We start from the raw sequence: 21,571 nt of genomic DNA on the forward strand, positions 1-21,571 counted from the left end.
ATCTCATCCTTTCCTTTCTGCTGAACCAGGATGACGAAGTGGTTAAAATTGTTCGGATTTGATTAATTTAATTTAGAGGGACATGCACGTGCACGCTGAGTATTATCTATATCGCCACGTTGAGTGTTGTCATGTGCACATGGATGCTGTCGAATTTTGTCCTGTAAGATTGAGAGAAGTTTTAACTGGGCCAAGAAGGCCGATGTTGCTCGATTTCACTGCTCAATACTTCGCATATGGGCTTTTCATAGGCCCATCTTTCCACTCCTCGATCTTCTCTCTCCCGTTTTTCTTCTTCCTTTCTGAGACGAATTTCCTCACTGGTGAACAGTGGCGTCGGCGCCATCGTGTATGGAGACCTGAGCGGACGCATGGATATCCAATGACACTCTTACGAGGTAATGTGTTTCCCATGTGCTCGTTGCTTGCGATGTGTTCTCAGTGTGCTTGGGGCTACATTTTCTTCTATGCCCTGCTGCGTCAAGTGGTTTGGATGCTGAGGAACCAAACCAACTCCGACCACGCACAGAGGATCTCATCCTTTCCTTTCTGCTGAACCAGGATGATGAACTGGTTAGAATTGTTCCGATTTGATTAATTTAGGCCTTGTTTGGTTCCTCTTGTAGCTAAAATTTAGTCACATTAGTAGCTAAAGGTCCAAATACATAGTTTAGTTCCATTAGTCACCCAAGAGTAGCTAAAATAATTTTAGCTAGCTAAAATTTAGCAAGGGGGCCTTAATTTAGAGGGACATGCATGTGCACGCTGAGTATTATCTATATCTAAAAAAATATGCCGCGTTGAGTGCTGTCATGTGGTTCACCACACCAGGATGACGATAGTGATCTGCGACGGGGGTTAGAGCATCTCCAAGAGACTAGGTAAAATTATATTCTAAACTACAAGATTTAGCCATTGTGTAAAATAAAAAAACTCACTCAAAGTATAGAGTTTCACAACAACCTTTGTATAGGATAGTGAGGACGACATGCTATATATGACAAGCGAAAATTTAGGAATAGCAAACTTGCTATTTTAGCAAACCAAATAGCACACCTCTTGGACTTTAATTTTTGCTTTAAAAATATAAAAATAACATAGATAACATGGATAGCATATCTGTTGGAGTTGATCTTAGCTACGCACCCACCCCATCTCATCGCTACTGGGTGTAACTGCGCACCCGGCGGATGCCGTCAGATTTTGTCCAAAGAGCAAGGTCAATAATAGAGCCAATTGTTTGACTATAAGCCAAATGATTAGAGCCAAGTTATACAATAAGTTGTCTCATACTTCTCTAAAACATCTTCTCTTTCCTATTTCTTCTCACAACACTTGTTATTTGGGTCGACCACTATCTATGCATCTGTGCCCAGCTTGGTGTTTACATAAGAACCAAGCTATCATCTCTCTCCTCTCTTCTCTCCTCCACATCAGTATTAGCTTGGCTATAAGCGTATTATTGTACCTGCTCTAAGTGGTCAGTGGTTTGGATGCGTTGAGATGCCACGAGCTGATAGGTTGAGTTTAGAGGACTTGAATCCTGCTTTAGGCAGAGGATAGAGACACAGTACGTGGAGATTGTGTCTTTACCATTCGGGTCCCAGTCGATTTGCCTGGTGATGGTGACTCCTTTGTTTCCTTCGCATTTCTATTCTAGGAGAATTTGTTTATTATTACGATGTTTTGATGTTTTGACCATTGCCTTGTGGAGTTAGGATTGTTTAAATTCATCAGCATATTTTTTAGGTTTATGTAACTGACCAAGCCCTTTTTATCTTAAATTCATGAATTATATCCGAAGAGGAATCTGAAATTTGTGAAAACAAATTGAATAGGAACAGAATGTTTGCCCATACATTAATCTTGTTGTTTCTCACACTCACAGTTAATGGAAAAGAAAAAAGGAAGATTTTTTTTCTCTAATCAAAATTGCAGTAGGCACTAGGTAGGCCGTGTGGAAAGTACACCATTACAATTGTGAAACAAGGGCAGAAAAGAGTAGAAAACAATTAATTAGTTACAATACAACTGAAATTTTGATACCACAATTATGCATGAAACTACTTTTGGTTTAAGGATCACCTGTGTAAAATTTTAGCTTCTTTAAAATCACTCGGCATGGACAATAGTTCATGAGAGCAGAAAAAGGAGATACATTGCAAGAGGAGTTTAGCAGTCTGTTATTGTACAAAAAAAGTGATGTGATCAGATAGTAGGTCACTCTACTTTGTGCACTCAAAATACAATTTAGGCCTTTGCTATGGTACACCCAAATAACCATAAACCGTCGATCTGATTGTTTTTACCATATATTACTTCATAAGAGGTAATAATTAAACTATATTTAATTGTTTTTAATTTTGGAAGAAAATGAAGTGTCCAAATATGTTGTCTACTTCTTTTTGGAAAGTTTTGTGCTGATATATTTTTTTGGCACGATGGAAGTTAGCAATAATTGTTTTAAATGTGACACAACGTGGTATAGACAAAGTTGTGTACAACATCATGATTTAATGTGTGACTTTTTTATAAAGTGATCAAAAGAAAATGTGTGTTCTTTGCTTTGGCCTTAATTTTTCAAACAAAATAATACCAAATACGAGGTGCATGACATCTTTTATTATGTGTATTAGTTTTTTTTTGCGTTGGTCTAAATTTGTCGAACAAAATAATACAAAATACAACGTATTCACATGTAGTATTAGTTTTTATTTGCATTGGTCTAAATTTTTCAAATAAAATAATATCGCATGCATGGAGAGCTGCACACGTCATGGAACAAACAAGGAAAGGCCATGCGCCCACTCATGTCTCTCCCTTGATTTAACGATCTGAGATCTTTTTCTCTTTTCTTAAGTTAACTAATTAATTTTAAAAATAAAAAAAATCAACGGCTCAGATTCTTTTGAGGTATTACCTCGTAGGAAGTAAAGAGTATACCGTAGCATTGCCCTACAATTTATTATGCAGTTTCACTCTATGCTGATTGAATTTTATATCCATAGGTTGGCATCTTTGCTGTCCAGGCAAGAGACCACTTCCTGTATCGTTGGCCTCATGCTAGGATTATGGTTCACACACTTGCAAGCAGCTTCAAGCACCTTCAACATTTGCTCTTCATACCCTGTGCCTTGGAGTGCCGGATCTAGGACTTCGAGCTGCTTTCCTTGGGATCTCATATCGTGCACCCACTGGACGAGTTCTTTGAATTTATATGAGATTGGAACAGGACGCTGGCCTGTGAGCAGCTCTAGCAGCACTACCCCAAAACTGTACATGTCACCTCTAATGGTGGCCACCTAACCTTGACAATACTCAGGGGGATGTAACCAAGAGTGCCAACCAATTCAGTCGTGACATGAGTTTTATCGGGAAGGATCAATCTGGCTAGCCCAAAGTCTGCTAGATAGGCTTTGAAGTCTTTATCCAGCAGGATGTTACTGGATTTGATATCACGGTGGATAATGTGAGGCTTGCAGACATTATGGATGTGTGATAGACCCTGGCCTACTCCTTGTGCGATCTTTAGCCTCATTGTAATAATCCCTTCTAGGTCATTATCAGAAACATTGAATTGAGACAGGAAATGCAGGTTGTTCAGTGCAGCTGGAATTGTACCAGTGAAATCATTACTTGATAAGTCGAGCACCTACAAGTTTGTGATGTTGCAAATAGACTCTGGGATCTCTCCAGTTAATTTGTTGAAGCTCAAATCAAGTGAAAGGAGCCCTTCCAACTGACCAATCTCTTTGGGGATCTCACCAGTGAAGTTATTATTGCCTAGTTTCAGCAATTTAGGAAACGCACTAGGTATGCGATATTGAAGTGTTTTTGGTGTATGAAGCTTATAAACAAGTAGCTCAAAGACCTCTGCTGTAACACTGCCTGTTTTTAGCATCGGCATCTCCATTAGAACTGTTGGAATTTTGCCTGTGAAGCTGTTGTTTGACAAATCTATATAGAAGAGGGAGTTTAGGTTCCTTATGGAATCAGGTACTGATCCAGACAATTGATTGTTGGATAAAGATAACACCTCCAAAGTTTTGAGCTTCAATAACCAAGGAGGTATTTTTCCAGACAAAGAACAGCTAGTTATTGAAAAAACATGAAGATTCTCAAAGCCATCAATTCTATCATCCTCTGCCATGACTTCACGCTTGAAGTTGAGTCCAATTAGCAAGGTGGTCAGGTTCCTGCAACTCTTAAGGATCTGAAATGCACTTGTGATATTTGTAAGGGAAATGTCAACAAGGGATAGGAATGAGAGGGACATCAAATTGCTGATTTTTCTTGACAACTGGCCGTGGAACCTATTGAAGGATAGTCGCAACGCAGTTAGATTTTTGCATGAGTATATGCTTTCTGGAATTGTTCCATTGAATTTGTTCCCCATAAGATCTAAGGTTTTTAGATTGGTTAAGTTGGAGAAATTGACCTTGGTGAGTTCTGTTAGCCATAATCCTGTGCATATTATGTTCCACTATATTAGCTAAGTTAGTTGCATATCATAGCAGTATAAGAAGCTTGGTTAGCTAGTTAGATCATGCAATGTATAGACCGGACTCGTGCTGCGTTCACGACGAGGTCAGTGTCCGATCTCGCCACGTCACGCATGTAAACGTTTCCGTGCTTAGACAAGCACGACGCAGCTGAGCGGGCGTGGTGGGGATCCTAGTTGGATGGAACACCAGCCTATATATATATATCAATAAAGGAGTCTTGGTCAGGTCACGCCATAGCGGCTTAAAACAGTTTGTCTGTCGAATATTCTATTCGTGGTGACCGTGAACTCGTTCCAGGTCAGACAAGTCGCGTCTTGTCCGTCGACGTCGTGTCGCCGGCAGTGGTCAACGCCAACACGTGGTATCAGAGCGAAGGGTGGTGTCTTCCGGCGAGATGGTGTCACGGTGGTGCAAGGCATCGCGTGGAGAGGTCGCCTGCCTACGAGAAGAACTGATTCGATCTGAAGGATCGGTGAGCAAGGTGCCAGCGGTGGTGACCGTGTCCGCAAGAGCTCGCTCATGTGGCCAATGTTGTCTCGCTCGAATTATGCCGAGTGGGCGAAGATGTTGCAATGCAACTTTGAGACGCTAGAGATATGGGACACCATTGATCCTGGAGGTGACAAGGTGAAGAGGTCACGGGACAGGCAAGCGATGGTTGGCATCCTTGAAAGGTCCTAATATGGCTAGAGGGGGGTGAATAGCCTATTTTAAAAATCTACAAAGCACTAGAGCAAAGTATTAATATAACAAAAGGCGTAAAGCAATTTTGCTCAAGCTCTACAAGAGTTGCAAGCCACCTATCCAATAATTCTAGTTGCTATGATCACTAGACACAATCAATGGCTATGTCACTACTTTCTACAACTAATTACAACTAGCTAAAATTAGGTACCACTAGTTACAACTAGTTTGCAAGAAAGTAAAGAGATGAGTGATAATTATACCGATGTGTAGAGGATGAACCAATCACAATGTGTATCAATATATTCACCGGGAGAATACCAATCACAATATTGACACCAATATTTTTCTCCTGAGGTTCACGTGCTTGCCGGCATGCTAATCCCCATTGTGTCGACCAACACTTGGTGGTTCGGTGGCTAATAGGTGTTTCACAAACCTATCCCAACAAATGGGCACCACAAGAACCTACCAACAAGTGAGATAGCTCAATGACACGAGCAATCCACTAGAGTGGCTTTTGGCACTCCGCCGGGGAATAAGCCCAAGAACCCCTCACAAATATCACCTTGATTGGGGGCGGACACAATCACCAAATCCCCTCACCAATCAATAAATCCACAACTGTCTAGGTGACGGCAATCACCAAGAGTAATAAGAAATCCACAATCACAATAATCACTAGTGCCACAACAATATGCAGTTTCAAATGCACCTAGAGTTTTCCTCAATCCTCTCTCAGATGAGCACCAAGCTATGAGAGGGAGAGGAGAGAGAGGAGATGCTCACGAGTTCACTGGATCAATCACGTAGGCCTCTTAAAAATCTCTCGTAGGATTAGCACTTGGGAGAGATAGGAGAGGGGAGCTCGAGTTCTCTGTTCTCTAGAAAGAAAGAAGTAAAGCATTCTATTCTGTATTCGCGAGAGCCAGAGGGAGAGGAAGAGGAGCGCTCGGCCTAAATTACTTGGTCAGCCAGCTCTCCCAACGGGCAACTACAGTAGAGTTTGCCACAACGGGCAGCAGCATAGGCATTGAGTGACTCTCTATATTCTCTCAGCAATGGGCCCCATCAAATAAATGAGCAAGTGGCAAAGAGCTGCAACCTCCAGCAGTCCACGCGCATGCACGCCTGCCACTCTCTATTCTGAATGGGATGAGCTGTACCATAAAATAATTAAGTACCTCCTTGTACTTGAATGGACTCTTGCTATGAATAGCAAAGGTCAATAGCTGCCCCCTTTTCTCAAAGTGTGTTCACGCATGTATGCAAGCATGCAAAACACCTTTCTATTTCTCTCTCATTTAATGTGGCAAGAGCTCCACAACATGCAATGCATGCAAGCATGGTCTATGCCTTTTTCTTCCTACGCACGAGACAGACAGCAAGCAGCAACTGTTTCCAACTTTATTTCACCTATCTGCTGTTGGACTACACACTAGATTTAACTGGTTGCGACTGCTTCCAGTTACCTGCAATCACATTCATTCGCTTGTTGTTGAGCTGTGCACTGAATTTAATTGGTTCTAACTAGTCACAACTGCTTCCAGCTTCTTGGAAAGGCTTTCACTTACTTGCTGTTAAGTTGTGCACTAGTTTTAGCTGGTTCCAACTGCTTTCAACTTGTTTCAGCTACTTACAAAAACTTTTCAGCTTGTTTCAGTAGCTTTCAGTTCTTTTGCGTTTGCACAGCAGTTCACCTTCTGTGAATTTTCAGCACCTTTTCAAGTAGCTAATATCACCAAAATATTCCAAAATAAATTAGACATTTAAATTAGCTTTTCACAAATATTTTTAGGCTTTCTCATGCAGCTCACCACGTCACTAAGTGCTAGATATATGCAAATGAGATTCATATTTAGTGGCACTAGATAACCATTGCAATTAAAGATTTCTCCTCTTTATAGTACGGTTATCTATCCTAAATCCACTCACACCCTCTAGGTGTCTTGAGTGACAAAACAAAATGGCCCTATTAAAAATACCTTTGCTTGAGCCCATTTTATTTTTCTCTTTCTTATTTTCCAAGTTGGAGCACTTGAATATCATCTTTTGGTCACCTCCGTCACCATGACCATCATGTAGCTCCATCACTTGGTGTATACCAACCTATCTTTATATTTTACTCATGACAAAGGTTAGTACACATAGGTTTCATCAATTATCCAAAACCAAACTTGGGCTTTCAATCTCCTCCTTTTTGGTAATTGATGACAACCTTTTCACAAAGATATTCAATAAAATCTTTTTAGGTTCATGTTGCTTGCCCAAGCATTTTACCATGTGTAAAGGATATGGACAAGTTTCATAAACCCAAATTGGTAGCATTGGCTCCCCTTACATATGTGCTAAGAGTTTAGATTTGAAAGCTTGCACATATGTTTAGATAGGAAACATAGGAGACAATGACTACCAAATGATGCTAAGGTGTAAAGAATGGACCTTTGAAGCGTGATACCAATCGGAGTTGCCATTTGAACACCATCCTTAGCACCACGGTTAGTTAGATAGCTCTTACAAACATAAACACTAGATACCTCGTGAGATCAACATTATAAACAAAGCTCTAGTACCACTTGTAAAACATAAAATATGCAAGTTATATCTAACTATCATCCTATACATGCTAGTTTTTCATTTCATCAATCAATTTTACAACTAGCATACATCACACAAGCATGTATTAAAAAAATTGTGCTATGCAAGGAAGCATATGTAATGCACATCCAAATGCAACATACAAGTTTATGAGCTTGCTCCCCCTACTTGTGTGCTTCAAAATAATTTGATCCCCTTCTTTTAGTAAAACCTATCTTTGGGAATTACTTCTCCCCCTTTGTCATCGATGACCACAAAAGGTGAGCTCAAATTTTAGATAGGTTGTATGAAACCATGTTATGTGAGGATCATTTTCCTAAATTTGGTTCAATCTAGATTACTTTCCTAAGACATTTAACTCGGTTTGATCCAATAACAAGCTTTTTCACACCTCATTTCAAGGGTTATCTTGACAATGTTGAGTTAAACACTTATAGCTCATTTTCTAGATCAAACACTAGGATTGCAAGTCCACAAACATGTCATATAGTACCACTAGATCATTTCAAACATAGAAGCAATAGTGGTACCATACAAGCATCAAATTCATTTTATTTTTATAAATGAGCCTAGGACATGTGAGGAATGACTAGATGCACAAAACAAGTCCTTAGCAAAGGATGGGTGACATGTCAAACAATTTTACCTTGCTTTGCTTGAAGGTGAGGCATGTCATATTGTGGGGATGCATCAACACATATTTGAGAAGTCAAGTATGTTCAATTCATTCCTTAGCTTGCGAAACCTCTTCTCATCAAGTGGCTTGGTGAATATATTGGCAAGTTGATCTTCGGTGCCCACACTCTCCATACAAATGTCCCCTTTTTGTTGATGATCTCTTATGAAATGATGACGAACATCTATATGCTTTGTTTTTGAATGTTGAACTGGGTTGTTGGTGAGCTTCATGGCACTCTCATTATCACATAGCAATGGCACTTGCTTGAACTTGATTCCAAAATCATTCAAAGTAGCCTTCATCCAAAGTAATTGAGCACAACAGCTACCAGCTGAAATATACTTTACTTCGGCGGTTAAAAGTGCTACACTATTTTGCTTCTTTGATGACCAAGATACAAGTGACCTTCCCAATAATTGACATGTGCCTGATGTGCTCTTTCTCTCAACTTTACATCCCGCATAGTCAGAGTCAGAATAACCAATCAACTCAAAATTTGCTCCTTTGGGATACCACAATCCAACATTTTGTGTATGTTTCAAGTACCTCAATATTCTTTTTGTTGCCTTCAAATGACTTTCTCTTGGTGAGGCTTGAAATCTAGCACACATGCATACACTAAACATCACATCCGGCCTTGATGCAGTCACATAGAGTAGGCTTCCAATCATAGACCGATACAACTTTTGATCCACCATGTTGCCACTAGCATCACTATCTAAGTTTCCATTAGTTCCCATAGGTGTACTAATAGCTTTAGCATCATCCATTCCAAACTTTTTTAGCATATCTTTGATGTACTTGCCTTGACTCACAAATGTACCATTCTTTATTTGCTTAATTTGAAGACCAAGGAAGTAACTAAGCTCTCCAACCATGGACATCTCAAACTCATTTGCCATCATATCTCCAAATTCTTTACAAAATTCTTGATTGGTTGAGCCAAGTATAATGTCATCGACATAGATATGCAACACAAATATCCTTGCCTATCTTTTTAGTGAAGAGAGTGGTGTCAACCTTACCCATAATAAACCCTTTAGAGAGTAGAAAATCCCTTAACCTCTCATACTGTAGCACCCGGTTTTAAGAACAAAACCAGATACACACCATATGTGAGCCCAGGAAGTCAAATCTCACATATAGCCACAAATAGGGGTAATACCAATAGACAATGCTTATATATAACGAACTTAGTATAAAAGATATAACCTTAGATAGCAAACAACGGAAAGACACTCCGATCTTCAGGCGAAAGCTCCAAATCCACAGGGACAACTGACTGGTTGAGCACAAGCCTAAACTCTTCTCCAAACTTGCAAACTGGTACCCATCTGGGATTTTTATCCAAACAAAATGTAAAGGCAAGCGTAAGTACATCTCGTACTCAGCAAGAATAACATAGGGTTCATGAGGCTCAAAGGCTAGACACTGGTTTAACTGCATGTAGCTTTTAGTTGTCACAATTTTAGCATTTGAGTAGCATCAAGTTGTCGAGTCCCAAAGCAAACTCATGATCAAGTAAAGTGAATAAAGAATAGCATAAACAACATATTAACAATAATAACATTAATGATTTGCCATTAGTGATCATTTATTCTGTATTGGTCCAAGGCCGCTCGTGACCGTGAGCACGGCTGATATATCAGTTTTACACTCTGCAGAGGTTGTACACTTTCACTGTGAGTCATGATTTACCCTTTCGCCCGAGGCCCGTCGACCTCTTAGCCCACTACCAAGGAAGACCGGCAGGGTTCACTATGAAGCCTTTCAAAGGTTCGTCTAACAAGTTAGGGCCGCTAGGTTTCGTTAGTCAGTCCGTGTGACTCACCCGCAGGAATCCACAGTCTGCTATCCCCCACTTGCGCCACAAGGGTAACCACTAACAAGCTAGAAAAGGTCCTCATACTGAGCTAAAGCCAGAGCCATGTAGCCCTCACAGTTGTACTGTATGTCCCGGATGGTCAGATACAGATAAGTCCTTATGGAGAGAAACTAGAGCACCAAAAGATAGCCCAATGCTCTAGCCCTCTTTTCCAACGTTGCTAAAAAGTCATCTTTTAATGTTTATTGCATAATCCTTTAATCAAATTACAAGATCATGGTTTAGTGGAGCACTAGCATAAGCTACCCAATGCAAAACCATAGGTGACAAGGTATAAGATCAATACTAGGAAATCCTTAACAAGGAGACACATGCAATATGAATAGTGTAATTAAAGTTATTAGGAAACAATGATGATCCCATGCTATACTTGCCTTGAAACTCAGATCCTTCTTTTAGTTCCAAACCTTCCACAAACTGCTTCTTGATCACCACGTAAAAGCTCACCGACTAAACTCAGTCATCACATCAACATCAATCATCCAGAGGCAATCATACAAAGCAAACAAACCTATAATTAGAACAATACACCAACAGTAGCAAATAAAGATAAAAAATTTATAAAACAAATCTACATCGCTCTACGATCACTCAGACGTAAAGATCACGAAAATCGGAGCTATAACGGAGAAGTTATGATTTTCCTAAGATTTCCTGTAATAAAATAATAGATTAAAACTAAGTTCAGATTTAAAAAAGTTGGAAGCATGTATAACAGAGCTACTAATCTATAGATTACGCAAAAACGAATCTAACGAAATTTAAACGGATCAAAACGGAGTTAAAACGAAGAATATATGAATTTTCTAAGATTTTCTTTAGAAAAACAATTAATTAATTTGGGTCACGGAATTAAAAAGTTTCAAACTGAGAAAACAGTTTTACTAACATGTAGATCTTTCAAAGACAAAACCAACGCAATTTGAACGAGCCAAAACGGAATTAAGATGAATATTTTATGTGTAAAACAAACCCAGTGGCAAACTTGTAATTTCCTGAAAACGTATTTTGAATAAACCAGCACAGAGTACGCTTTTAAGCTGTGAAAGCGTATTTTGAAACTGAGCAGACGGGAGTACGCTTTCGGAATTAGAAAACGTATTCTGAAAAATTCGCTAAGGACCGCGGGTTAACTCTTTAAAAGGCACGGGGGGTTTTCTGAAAAATTATCGGCCGCAGGGGTATGCTTTGATATAAACCGTTGGATCGCATTTGGATGGTTGAGATTAGATCGGGGGGGATGAGAGGGGAGCGGCCGCCGGAGTTGGAGGTGCCCACGGCGGCGCCATGGCCGGACTCGGCCGGAGTTGTTCGGTCCGGCGATTTAGGGCGGTAGAACGTGAACCGCTTGCACCGGGGCGTAGAGGAGCGTGATGCGGACTTACCTAGGGCAAGACCGAGGTCGGGGAGAGACTAGGGCGTGCTCGCGATGGAGATAGGCGGACGGCGAGCTTCGGCACAGATTCGACGAGGGTTAACTACACATAGGAAACACGAAATCGCGAAAGGAGGGGTTCAGCGACTTCGCAAGAGAGAGACGAGGCTCGGCAAGGTACTCACGGTGATCAAAACGCGTCGCGGCGGCGGATAGCTTTCGGGGTGGATCACGGCGATGTTTTTCTCGGCGAGAGCTTATGCGACCGGCTCGGGGATTGGAGTAGGGGGTCACGGGGCAGCGGAGGCCGCTATTTAAAGGAGCAAACGTGCGGAGCAAGGATTGCTTGCGCGAATCGCGCGCGGTGGGTGCGACCGGACTCGTGTCCTACCCGGACTGAGGTAGGGGACGGTTCTGACTGCCGGGCCCCACCTGGCAGTGACGCTGGAACGCGGGCCCGCCCTGTCATCCGCTGCGGCGAAGGGAGAGGAGGTGTGCGGCGCTGGTTGTCCTCCTGGGCCGCGAGGCGGGCCGAGCTGGCGCTGGGCCGGAGCGAAGAGGAGAAAGGGGGAAGGGGAAAGCAGGCCGCGGGGGAAAAAAAGAATGGGCCGAGCCCGATACAGGGAGGGGGAGAGGAAATTCTTTTCCATTTTCTAAATTCTGTTTCCCTTTTTCTTTTAAAACAAAACACATTTCAAAACCAAATTTGAATTCCTTTTAAACTTTAGTCAAAACCACTCATCACAATAAACCCAATGCAACGGCATGCATGCTCAAACAAGTTGTTAACTCCTATAGTAAATTTTAATTCAAAGAAAAATATTATTTTTCCTATATTTCATGGGCACAAAAATACACAAATTAACAATTCATCCTATTTTGGAAAATTGCCAAATTTGGGGTGTTACAATTCTACCCCCCTTAAAATGAATCTCGTTCTCGAGATTCGGTTGGTGCTTTCTCAAACTAATGCGGATATGCTTTTCTTAGATCCTCTTCTCTATTACAAACAGCCTCCTCTTCAGTGCACTGATTCCACTGGACTTTGTACATCCTGTATATCCAACTCCTGGTCACCTTGTTTCCAAAATTCTTACTAGGTACTCTTGTATGTGAAATCTGATTTAACAATCAATTCCTCTAACGATATCCGCTCTTATGACACACACAAGTACTTCTTTAAGTTGAGGCACATGGAAGACATCATTCACTCCTCCTGAACTTTTAGGTAGTTCTATTTGGTAAGCCACTTCGTTCCATATTTCTTACATCCTGAAAGGCCTGACATACCTTGGTGCTAACTTTTCTTTCATATTAAACCTCCACACACTTCTCTTAGGTGACACCTCCAAATACACATAGTTTCACACTTTGGACTAATTCTTTTCTCAGGCGTCAACATAACTCTTCTATCGAGACTGTGCCACCCTTAGATTATCTCTGATCACTCTCAGTTGTTGTTCTACATCACTTAGAACTTCTAGCCCAAACACTTGTGTTCTCCCGTTTGATTTCAAATCAACTGGGTTCTACTCTTACATCCATACCAGGCTTCAAATGGCTCCCACTGAAGGCTCCTCTACTAACTGTTGTTCTAAGAAAACTTCGCATACGATGACCTCTTTGTACCATACTGCAATACACATGCTCACAACATATCTCCCAAGTAATCTTTTCAATTCCTGTGGTCCCCAAAATGAGTATTAGTAAAGCTCATTTGGCAGTACTCAACCCTTCAAATTTCAGTGTCATTTGAACTTCTCTAGCACACTCTTTATGCTCTGAGCATTCGCAAGGGCTTTTTCTCCTTCAAGTGATAGCATTTTTTTTCCAGTCATAACTCTTGATTTACTCAAATCCATCAATGATGTGACCAACTCAAATCCATTTTCCTAAAGATGCCCTTTAGATACTTTACCTTCTACGCAAATATCACTACTACATTCCAGAGGATAGTATCTCCATGATCCACTATGGATACCTCCACATTACATGTCAGTTAATCCAACCCACTTAGTTGACTTACGCACAAGCCTTTACTTTTCTTGTGTAGAGCACATCTAAAGTCTTGCTGGGATAAAATAACTCTATTTGTCAATCTTTATAACACTTTCCATGAACCACTGATAGAATCTTATCATTCCAAGTCAATCTGTTATTTACTCTTATGTCAAGATCACATTGGCCCCAGCAAACCTATGATAGCCTCTTGCCATATTTATAAAACTCTAAGTCCCATTCACTTTCCTTTGGTGGTTTCCAACTCTTGTATCTTTAACTTTCTTAAATCCATCATTAAGGATGACATCTCCTAGACGAGAACTAGAACATACTGCTCATGCTCTCTTTAGCAATGAAGCTTTTTGAATTTCAGTAGAATCAATAGTAGATGCAGCTTATCCACTTCCTAAGTTGTCAAGTGACCAATTTCACTAACTTGAGCCAGGATAGCTGATTATAATCATGGGATATCTCCAAAGACAACTCCTCATTTCATGATAAATTGAAAGGGCATTAACCAATAATGTCAAGGTACTACCCCCCTTAAAATGATAGGTCGGGGGACAGTATGGACTAGCTCTCATATTCTGTTTAGATGCTACACATCATATAGTCTTTTAAATTCATTGTACCAAGTCTCATGATCCGGAGTGGGTTTCATCACTCAGTCCCATCTATTGGTACCTCTATCATAGTTGAATTGCTTCGCTCTCACATCCCATGTATAACTTTGTAGACTTTGGTGTCACCTGATTCTCACAAGCACCACTTCCAAGCTTTGAGTATCGGCAATGACCTATATCTCCATCCATATTAGCACACTTCAATGGAACAATTTCTTGTACCAAAACCAAATTTACCAACCACTTGAGGTCCTTATCGACGATCCAACATTAACCAATTCTTCTCCTTGTAACTCCTTTGATAAGACTACCCCCCTTAGAAAAGGTAAACTAAGGCCTAAATGGGTAGTTTAATCCATCTTTCAAGTTGGTTTATTATCATCAGATCTTCTAATTCCAAAGAGAAACTCATGTGTACTGATATGTACAAGTAATCTGAAATTCCTCATGATATGAAAACACCAGTGCAGTAAGATAGAAATAACTCCTTTTCTGTTAATCCAATAGGGTCTTAGCTTATACCACTAGAAACCTTATCAAATTCCCTACATCTTTCATATAGAAGGCTTCCTTAGTTTCTGTCATTAAACCTAGGTAAAACAGCCATACATGATATCCGTCCCGACAATGTCTCAGCATCGGTACAACAATTTGCAGAAGTCATATCTCGAGTTACTTAGATCATATGGGGGCGAGTCTCACATGGTTGAAAAGCTTATGAAGTCCTCCAAAACTTCTGTATATCCCACTTTTCCAGATTCGGATGCTAAGTTGGCTGAAAAGTAGGAACTGACTGGAACTGTCCAGATTTTGAACTGCGCAGCAACAGCAACTTGTAGATGTCATAACGCAAGTTCTATTAATCCGATAAAGTTGCATCTTACATCATTGGAAAGCTTATCAAAAGACCTAAAACTTTCTTATAGAACCTTTTCCCAAATTCCGGAGTTACATTTGTCCAAAACAGTAGGCAACTAAAACTGGTTCAGATTCCTGACAGCTCAACTGTACCATCTTATGATTTTCGTAATTCCCAAACCACAACAGCTATGGGAGTGATTCTTGTGGTCAGAGAAGGATCTTGAAGTCTACTATCACCCAGAATTTTCACATGATTTTATGGTCCTCCGAGATTAGGGATTTGAACTGAAGAAGATAAGTTGCTCCCAAAAGACAAGGACAAAGAAACAAGAGAAACTAAAACCTAACTATTTATTTCATTAATCCTTATACCTTAGGCCTGTAAACTAAATGAAATTGTGGAGAACCCACAAGATCATTGCACTCATTACAAAAATCCAACTCAAACATAAGCACTAAGACAAACCAAACAATCATTAAAGGTTCACAAAGCACACATATTGACTAGACTCAACTTTTGCTACTAACGTTTATTACAAAGGGGAACTTCCTACTTCTTAAACACGGTGTGACTGCAGCGGCATCCAGGGTAGCATCTCTTGCGTGGAGTTAAGCGAGGTATGTCCTCCACCTCATTGATCTTGGGTAATCCACCACGGTTTCTCCACTCATCAATCTCATCAAGGGCTTCCTCATAGTGTTGCCTTACTTCTGCCAATTCCAGTTGACTATCTTCTAGCTTTTGATGCATGACTTGGATAGTCAAAGCCATCTCCTTTAGTTGTTCATTCTGCTCCAAGTAGGGGTCAGCCATCACACATTGCAAATTGCCTGGTGGACGACGAGGTAGATACTTTTGTTTGTCATTCTTCCTCTCTTCGTAGTGCTTTCCATGATATGCCAGAAGAGCTTGATGGGCAGCATCAGATATGCTAGCATGCTTACTGAAACGGTCACTGGGAGACGAATGAATGGATTCCACCATGCGTGAACCAGTAAACTCATTCCACCTTGTGATGTGTGCTTCTGTGCTCCAGTGGCTCTCATACTTAGGATGAGTCCACTTAGTGCACTTATACTCCACCTTGGCTTGCTGTTCAGGATAATGGTCTTGTAGTATACGCACAAGCCGAGGGTGAAAGAAATCTTCCCCACTAAAGGATGTGATAAAGTACTCCTTTCGCCAACCAATATGTCTTGATGGGACAGGGCGAGCTTCCTCATATTCTGGTTCCGTTAAGCCATAAATACCCCGAGTCAAACATGGTCTTCCGGAGTTGTTGCGAGCAAACTTTTCGTTACGAACCATCTATGGAATTAGACCAAGAGGGAGTTAGAATGGAGGCAATAATTTTATAATAGAATTAGGTGATAGAAGCATAGAAATTTTAGCAAATAGCAAGGGTGAGATAGTAAGCATGAATGTAGTGAAGCAAAGATGACTAAAACGACCATTGCTATCTAGGCTTGCGTCCTACAGTCAGCATTGCTCTGATACCACTTTGTAGCACCCGGTTTTAAGAACAAAACCAGATACACACCATATGTGAGCCCAGGAAGTCAAATCTCACATATAGCCACAAATAGGGGTAATACCAATAGACAATGCTTATATATAACGAACTTAGTATAAAAGATATAACCTTAGATAGCAAACAGTAGAAAGACACTCCGATCTTCAGGCGAAAGCTCCAAATCCACAGGGACAACTGACTGGTTGAGCACAAGCCTAAACTTTTCTCCAAACTTGCAAACTGGTACCCATCCGGGATTTTTATCCAAACAAAATGTAAAGGCAAGTGTAAGTACATCTCGTACTCAGCGAGAATAACATAGGGTTCATGAGGCTCAAAGGCTAGACACTGGTTTAACTGCATGTAGCTTTTAGTTGTCACAATTTTAGCATTTGAGTAGAATCAAGTTGTCGAGTCCCAAAGCAAACTCATGATCAAGTAAAGTGAATAAAGAATAGCATAAACAACATATTAACAATAATAACATTAATGATTTGCCATTAGTGATCATTTATTCTTTATTGGTCCAAGGCCGCTCGTGACCGTGAGCACGGCTGATATATCAGTTTTACACTCTGCAGAGGTTGTACACTTTCACTGTGAGTCATGATTTACCCTTTCGCCCGAGGCCCGTCGACCTCTTAGCCCACTACCAAGGAAGACCGGCAGGGTTCACTATGAAGCCTTTCAAAGGTTCGTCTAACAAGTTAGGACCGCTAGGTTTCGTTAGTCAGTCCGTGTGACTCACCCGCAGGAATCCACGGTGTGCTATCCCCCACTTGCGCCACAAGGGTAACCACTAACAAGCTAGAAAAGGTCCTCATCCTGAGCTAAAGCCAGAGCCATGTAGCCCTCACAGTTGTACTGTATGTCCCGGATGGTCAGATACAGATAAGTCCTTATGGAGAGAAACTAGAGCACCAAAAGATAGCCCAATGCTCTAGCCCTCTTTTCCAACGTTGCTAAAAAGTCATCTTTTAATGTTTATTGCATAATCCTTTAATCAAATTACAAGATCATGGTTTAGTGGAGCACTAGCATAAGCTACCCAATGCAAAACCATAGGTGACAAGGTATAAGATCAATACTAGGAAATCCTTAAAAAGGAGACACATGCAATATGAATAGTGTAATTAAAGTTATTAGGAAACAAGGATGATCCCATGCTATACTTGCCTTGAAACTTAGATCCTTCTTTTAGTTCCAAACCTTCCACAAACTGCTTCTTGATCACCACGTAAAAGCTCACCGACTAAACTCAGTCATCACATCAACATCAATCATCCAGAGGCAATCATACAAAGCAAACAAACCTATAATTATAACAATACACTAACAGTAGCAAATAAAGATAAAAATTTTATAAAACAAATCTACATCGCTCTACGATCACTCAGACGTAAAGATCACGAAAATCGGAGCTATAACGGAGAAGTTATGATTTCCTAAGATTTCGTGTAATAAAATAATAGATTAAAACTAAGTTCAGATTTAAAAAAGTTGGAAGCATGTATAACAGAGCTACTAATCTATAGATTATGCAAAAACTAATCTAACGAAATTTAAACGGATCAAAACGGAGTTAAAACGAAGAATATATGAATTTTCTAAGATTTTCTTTAGAAAAACAATTAATTAATTTGGGTCACGGAATTAAAAAGTTTCAAACTGAGAAAACAGTTTTACTAACATGTAGATCTTTCAAAGACAAAACCAACGCAATTTGAACGAGCCAAAACGGAATTAAGATGAATATTTTATGTGTAAAACAAACCCAGTGGCAAACTTGTAATTTCCTGAAAACGTATTTTGAATAAACCAGCACAGAGTATGCTTTTAAGCTGTGAAAGCGTATTTTGAAACTGAGCAGACGGGAGTACGCTTTCAGAATTAGAAAACGTATTCTGAAAAATTCGCTAAGGACCGCGGGTTAACTCTTTAAAAGGCACGGGGGGTTTTCTGAAAAATTATCGGCCGAAGGGGTATGCTTTGATATAGACCGTTGGATCGCATTTGGATGGTTGAGATTAGATCGGGGGGGATGAGAGGGGAGCGGCCGCCGGAGTTGGAGGTGCCCACGGCGGCGCCATGGCCGGACTCGGCCGGAGTTGTTCGGTCCGGCGATTTAGGGCGGTAGAACGTGAACCGCTTGCACTGGGGCGTAGAGGAGCGTGATGCGGACTTACCTAGGGCAAGACCGAGGTCGGGGAGAGACTAGGGCGTGCTTGCGACAGAGATAGGCGAACGGCGAGCTTCGGCACAGGTTCAGCGAGGGTTAACTACACATAGGAAACACGAAATCGCGAAAGGAGGGGTTCAGCGACTTCGCAAGAGAGAGACGAGGCTCGGCAAGGTACTCACGGTGATCAAAATGCGTCGCGGCGGCGGATAGCTTTCGGGGTGGATTTTGGCGATGTTTTTCTCGGTGAGAGCTTATGCGACCAGCTCGGGGATTGGAGTAGGGGGTCGCGGGGCAGCGGAGGCCGCTATTTAAAGGAGCAAACGTGCGGAGCAAGGATTGCTTGCGCGAATCGCGCGCGGTGGGTGCGACCGGACTCGTGTCCTACCCAGACTGAGGTAGGGGACAGTTCTGACTGCCGGGCCCCACCTGGCAGTGACGCTGGAACGCGGGCCCGCCCTGTCATCCGCTGCGGCGAAGGGAGAGGAGGTGTGCGGCGCTGGTTGTCCTCCTGGGCCGCGAGGCGGGCCGAGCTGGCGCTGGGCCGGAGCGAAGAGGAGAAAGGGGGAAGGGGAAAGCAGGCCGCGGGGAAAAAAAAGAATGGGCCGAGCCCGATACAGGGAGGGGGAGAGGAAATTCTTTTCCATTTTCTAAATTCTGTTTCCCTTTTTCTTTTAAAACAAAACACATTTCAAAACCAAATTTGAATTCCTTTTAAACTTTAGTCAAAACCACTCATCACAATAAACCCAATGCAACGGCATGCATGCTCAAACAAGTTGTTAACTCCTATAGTAAATTTTAATTCAAAGAAAAATATTATTTTTCCTATATTTCATGGGCACAAAAATACACAAATTAACAATTCATCCTATTTTGGAAAATTGCAAAATTTGGGGTGTTACACATACCATGCTCTAGGTGCTTGTTTCAAACCATACAAAACTTTCTTCAACTTGTAAACATGGTTGGGGTACTTGTCATCTTCAAAACCGGGAGGTTGCTCAACATAAACCAACTCATTTATATATCCATTCAAGAATGCACTCTTCACATCCATTTGATATAGCTTGATATTGTGAGCACAAGCATAGGCTAACAAGATCCTAATTGCTTCCAATCTAGCAACTGGGGCATATGTTTCTCCAAAGTCAAGACCTTCAATTTGTGTGTAACCTTATGCTACCAATCTTGCTTTGTTCCTTATTACTATCCCATCTTGATCTTGTTTATTTCGAAAGACCCATTTAGTTCCAATCACATTATGATCCTTAGGCCTCTCTACTAACTCCCATACTTGATTTCTAGTAAAATTATTTAGCTCTTCATGCATAGCATTTACCCAATCAACATCCCTCAAAGCTTCTTCTATCTTCTTTGGTTCAATGGATGATACAAATGAGAAATGTTCACAAAATGATGCCAATCTTGATCTAGTTTGCACACCTCTTGATATATCACCAATGATATGATCCAATGGATGATCTCTTGCAATATTGTTTGGTTGGAGTATTTGAACTTGATTGCTTGCGCTTGGTTGGTCATTTGATTGAGATGACGAACTAGCCACTTGTTGATCTTTCACTTGAGCACCACTTGTACTAGCTTGAGATATATCATGAGAACCACTAGCTTGCACATTTGAGTTAGAGAGCACTTGATTTTTGTTATCTTCAACATCAATCACCTCTCTAGGCCTTATATCACCAACATTCATGTTCTTCATAGCGTTGACTAAATGAGTACCTCTCACATCATCTAGATTCTCATCTTCACCTTGGGAACCATTTGTTTCATCAAATTCCACATCATGAACTTCCTCAAGAGTACCATTAGCTAAATTCCAAACTCTATAAGCTTTGCTAGTAGTGGAGTAACCAAGCAAGAAGCCGTCATCACATTTCTTTTCAAACTTGCTGAATCTAGTGCCTTTCTTCAATATGTAGCATTTGCAACCAAAAACTCCAAAAGTATGCAATATTGGGCTTTCTACCAGTCAAGATCTCATATGGTCTCTTCTCCAACATTGGATGACAATAGAGGTGGTTGCTATAGTAGCAAGCCGTGTTGATAGCTTCGGCCCAAAAAGAATGACTAACATTGTATTCACTAAGCATAGACCTTGCCATATCAATTAAAGTTCTATTCTTCCTCTCAACAAGGCCTTTGATTGTGGAGTATATTTAGCTGAGAATTGATGTTTAATTCCAAAGTCATCACATAACTCATCAATTCTTGTATTTTTGAATTCACTACCATTGTCACTTCTCACTCTCTTGATGGTTGTTTCAAACTCATTATGTACTCTGTTGATAAATGATTTGAAAGTTGCAAACACATCACTCTTTCAACAAGAAAGAATACCCAAGTATACCTTGTAAAATCATCCACTATCACAAAGCCATATTTATTTCCACCAATACTAGTGTATGTTGTTGGCCCAAATAAATCCATGTGCAATAACTCAAATGCCTTAGATGTGCTCATGATGCACTTCTTAGGATGTGTGTTGCCAACTTGCTTTCCGGCTTGACATGCTCTACATAGCTTATCTTTCTCAAATGTGACATCTTTCAAGCCTCTAACTAGATCATGCTTTATCAACTTATTCAATTGTTTCATTCCAACATGACCAAGCCTTCTATGCCATAACCAACCCATGCTAGA

At 40.9% G+C, this 21,571-nt stretch overlaps 1 pseudogene; it reads right to left on the reverse strand.

Annotated features, from left to right (window-relative positions):
- LOC8081629 overlaps positions 3,263-21,571 on the reverse strand; it is a 59,925-nt pseudogene continuing 41,616 nt past the window's right edge.

The sequence above is a fragment of the Sorghum bicolor genome, chromosome 4 (assembly GCF_000003195.3).
Source record: "Sorghum bicolor cultivar BTx623 chromosome 4, Sorghum_bicolor_NCBIv3, whole genome shotgun sequence".
NCBI lineage: Eukaryota > Viridiplantae > Streptophyta > Magnoliopsida > Poales > Poaceae > Sorghum > Sorghum bicolor.